General features: G+C 45.3%; 1 pseudogene; it reads left to right on the top strand.

Annotated features, from left to right (window-relative positions):
* Positions 1-2,246: 2,246 nt before the first annotated feature.
* On the top strand, positions 2,247-2,366 carry LOC136646521 (5S ribosomal RNA; annotated as a pseudogene).
* The last annotated feature ends 1,948 nt before the right edge of the window (positions 2,367-4,314 follow it).

Below are 4,314 nucleotides of genomic sequence, written 5' to 3'. Positions count from 1 at the left end.
GAACCTGCTCCAGCAAAATCATTGGCACAGAGCCACATAAACCTGAGTCATGCAATTGGGTCCATATGATATTGTAAGTTATTTCATAATGGTCTGGTATGGAAGGGGGTGTATCATGGGGGTGATGCAATGAGCTCTTCCACCGGGTTACATAAACCCTTATGATACCTCTGGTGCCTTCATAGACAGACATACTTTTAGGATTATGTAACCAAAGGGCTTCTACATCACATGGTATTTAACTTTTTTTTTCTAAGACAGAAAGAATAATCTTAAATACAGTGTATTTTCTAGTGCTGTATGGTACATTTCCTTTATCCATAAAAGAGAAGGTAACTGTTCACCAGAGATACATAATCATTTGCATAATATATTTTTTTTCCAGTGATTTTGAGTGTTTTTAAAAATTCCCTTTAAAGATTGTCCCATTCATTTGGGTCTGCTGGGAAAAATATCTCTCCTCTGCCGCCCCCCCCTCCCCAACTCAGTCAGGCTATCAGAGATGTAGGTTTTTATTCCACTTTACACAGTGATTAGAAATGTGTGGCTCTTTTGCTGCAGCCATAAGGGACTATGGGACTTTTCTAGGTGGGGAAAAGACAAAAAAAGTAGGTTAGACTTTGAAGTTCTGCCTTATTCACAAAGGGTCTCAGTGATGCACAAACCTGCACATTTCCAAATTTACAGGCATGTGAGGGGATTTTTGTTCTGAAAAAAAAGTGCTCTAAAAAAAAAAGGAAAAAATGGAAACACAAAATTTTTAATATGGATTGATATACACAGGTACCTCTTAAAGATGCTCATTGGGAATACAGTAGACCAGTGGCTCTCTAATTGTGAATCCATCAGTGGATTGTGACTCAATGTTTGGTGGTTCATGAAACTGACAGGGTGGATTAGGTTATGTGCATCGTGGGTTAAACAAGCTGCTACTGAGGGTGTACTGCTGCCCAGTCTCCAATATAGCCACAGCCCTTGGCATTTATAAATCAGGCAGCTGCTTCTGGGGCTTCTAAAAAGTTTGAGAACCACTGTAGTAGACCAATTGCTTGCTGTATAATTCTCTGGAAGGAAACGGCTGCTTCTGTTCTTCAGCTGGCAAAGCATACAAGTTGGCATTAGGGGTTGGCATTGTTAGGCAGCTGCCATGGGACCAGGACCCTCAGCCCACTAGTGAAACCACATCTGAGCCCAGAGTCTTTGTGTGGTTGAGCAGAGCTACCTATTCAGGTAGAAAGGAGCCCACAGAGGACAATTTTACAAGGGTCCCCTGACACCTGAAGCTGAATTTGAAGGCAGTGTCAGCCCAATCTCTACCTGTTGAAGCCAGGCTGGCTCTGTTTTGAATGTGTGTGGACAAAAAAAATCCAAAGGCCAGTTTGCATTCAAAGAACTCTGCCTCAGTAAAGCAGGAAACTTTGGCACATATTGAAATCCTCTCTGAGCCTTATGCTAATTGAACCTGAGAGTTTAGCAGACTTGCAGCCTGACCCAACCATGGACTTTTGTTGGTGAATTTTGCTATCCATTAGCATAAGCCAAATTCCAGTGGCGCAAAAGCTATATCACCATCATGTGCTTTGGAGCCGCTGGCGGAAATGGCTGGAGGCTCTGTACATGCACCAGCCTCTCCCAGATGCCCTGCAAGAGCAGGCAAGATGGTGGTGGGGCAGACTGTGGGCAGATTGGGGCAGGGAGTGGGCCAAACCAGGGAAGGGGTGGAGCTCGGTGGCAGTGAGGCACACCAAGATCCAATCCCCCTTTTTCCACCTCAACAAACCCCCTGAGTCTCGCACTTACAGCAACTAAAAAGGTGGCATAGGTCAAAGGAGACCCATTGGAAGCTAGGCAGCCTACAGGGAGGTAAAAAAAAAATTATTTACCTCTCCCAGGCCATCTGTTTGCATCCCCTCCACCAATTCATTTATCACCCATGTTAAAAAGCATCTATGCTATTTACCAGTGTGTTTCTAGGGTGAGTTCAAAGTGCTTGTTTAGACCCTCAAAGCCCAAGATGAATGGTCTGAGTCCTGATTGTCACAATGAATGAGCCCTCCTGTCAGTTCAGATTTGCAGGTGAGACCCTCAGGGCCTCCAAGAGGAATTCTATCAGGGGATACAAAGTTTCTTTAGGGCCCCTTCCCAAAGAGTAAGGGGGTGAAACAGAGTGGGGGGGGCAATAGGGGTCGGCACCACTTCTGCACCAGCTGTAGCCCCGCAGCTCTGTTCCTGAGCTCCCATTCACTCCAAGCAGCAACTGTTACCCTGCACATGCCTGATCTCATCTGATCTCAGAAGCTAAGCAGGGTCAGGCCTGGTTAGTACTTGGATGGGAGACCACCTGGGAATACCAGGTGCTGTAGGCTTATACCATAGTCTTTCGAGACTGAAGGTTGCCAACCATTCACTCCATCATTGTAAGCAGATCCGCAAGCCAAAGAGCTCCTGGAGCAGGCCAGCTTCCTCCCAGATGTGACACTGTTAAGGAATGTATGCATTCCTGGGCCTGGTGTGTATGGCTCCTGGCAGTGTGGGCAATAAGTCTGGGTGAGATTGAAAATTGTAAGATCCCAGGAAATTTCTGGGCCCCTCCTTTGGCTCCTGGGCCCCCCTTCTGACCCTGGGCCCAGGTACAAATTACCCCCCTTTACCCCCCTCTCCTAGGCCCTGGAGACCCTGCTTCAAATTCCATCACACCTAGATTTAAAATTGAGATGCAAAATCATGTGCGACCTTATTGTGCAAGTTCAGCAGTCCAAAGTGGCACATGTACAATTTTTTGTCAGTTCAGAGCTAGTGCTCTGGCACCATCCACAATAACTCAGGGGCAGGAAAAGTTTGGCAGATGTTGTATCAGCTGAATTATTCCATCCCATTCAGTGATTCACAAAAGAGTGGAATGTGTGTGCCTCTCGGTGTGTATTTTTTCACACCGAGAACCCTAGAGCCGTATCTTAATAAGTCTCCAGTGGCCAATGAAAACATCTCTTGCTACTGACATAAGTTGTTCCTCGGGCCTCCTGCTCAAATTAGTCCTTCAAGACCAGGAGTTGGCAAAACTACTTGACTTCAGCAGACACACCTGAGACTCCTGAAACGTTTCAGGAGTTTTCCAGATTATCATGATTCATGGCAGCAAATGTAATTGGGCACAGGATACATTTGTATCCTTTATATGTGTTTTATACAAAGTATAAAGCATCCTACATGTGCTTTATAAAAAGTAACAGGATAGGGAGCTAAAGAATACTCTCAGCAACAGAAAGTGCTTGCTTAGAACACTCTGGTTATTCGCTTAATCCTCCCCTCTTAGATTTGGGACTATATCAGGAGAGCATTTTCTCTTCCTCCCTTTAATGAGCTCCAACCAAATACTGGAGAAAAAGACATCGTAAAAGGTTGGTTTCTTAGATTTCATTTCTGTTGACTAGTGACAACAAAGCCAGTCTGTCCGTGAGGCTGACTGAGGCTGTTTTATCATGGAGAAAATTGATTGCGGGGTGCCTGCCTCCAGTGGCTTCACTAGGGTTTGCATCACCCTGTGCGGGATGCCAGTGTGTCACCCCCTCATGCAGTGAGCGGGGCGACACCCCAGGTAGTAGGCATGGTGATGTACCATCACTCCGCCCCCACTGGTTTTTTGGCTGTACCTTTTGATAGAACAAAGATGGAACACATTCTGCATGAAATGACGCATTGATCGATATATAACATGTTGGTATTATTCCTCCAAACTGTGATTTTAGTGATTTCGGTCAGCAGTGGAGTCATACACAACCCCAGGGTGTCAACTTACTAACACCTTATTGCAGCAGTTCTCAAACTTGTAGCACTGGGACCCACTTTTTAGAATGACAATCTGTACAAGACCCACCAGAAGTGATGTCATGGTGGAAGTGACATCATCAGGCAAATTAAAATAAATCAGTAAATAATTAAAGTAAAACAAATAATTAAATAAGCAGAAGCCAGCCCTGTTCCACCAAGTGAATTTCCTCTGTAGCCTGCCTGCAATAACACACACCCTCCTCCAAAATCAGTAAGGTTTTCAGCCCTACCCAGTGCCCAGTTCAATTTAAGAACTTCTGTTTAAACCAGATCACTGTCAGGATCCACCTGGCTTTGCAAGTTTCAAAAAGGTTCACCTTATCAGCGGAAGCCTCTGTTTTGATCCTTTTTAGTGTAGGGGGAAGGCTGCCTTCTGGAGCTCCAGTTCCATCAGATCAAGACCATTCTGGTGGCTTCACCCTGGCCTGACCACCAGCCAAGGCATGTTTGCTTACTCACGAGTAAACATGACCGTGAGGCTTAGTT

This window comes from Tiliqua scincoides, chromosome 3, assembly GCF_035046505.1.
Source record: "Tiliqua scincoides isolate rTilSci1 chromosome 3, rTilSci1.hap2, whole genome shotgun sequence".
Taxonomy (NCBI): Eukaryota; Metazoa; Chordata; class Lepidosauria; order Squamata; family Scincidae; genus Tiliqua; species Tiliqua scincoides.
The sequence above is the reverse complement of the archived record's forward strand: the minus strand, read 5'-3'. Positions and strand labels throughout refer to the sequence as shown.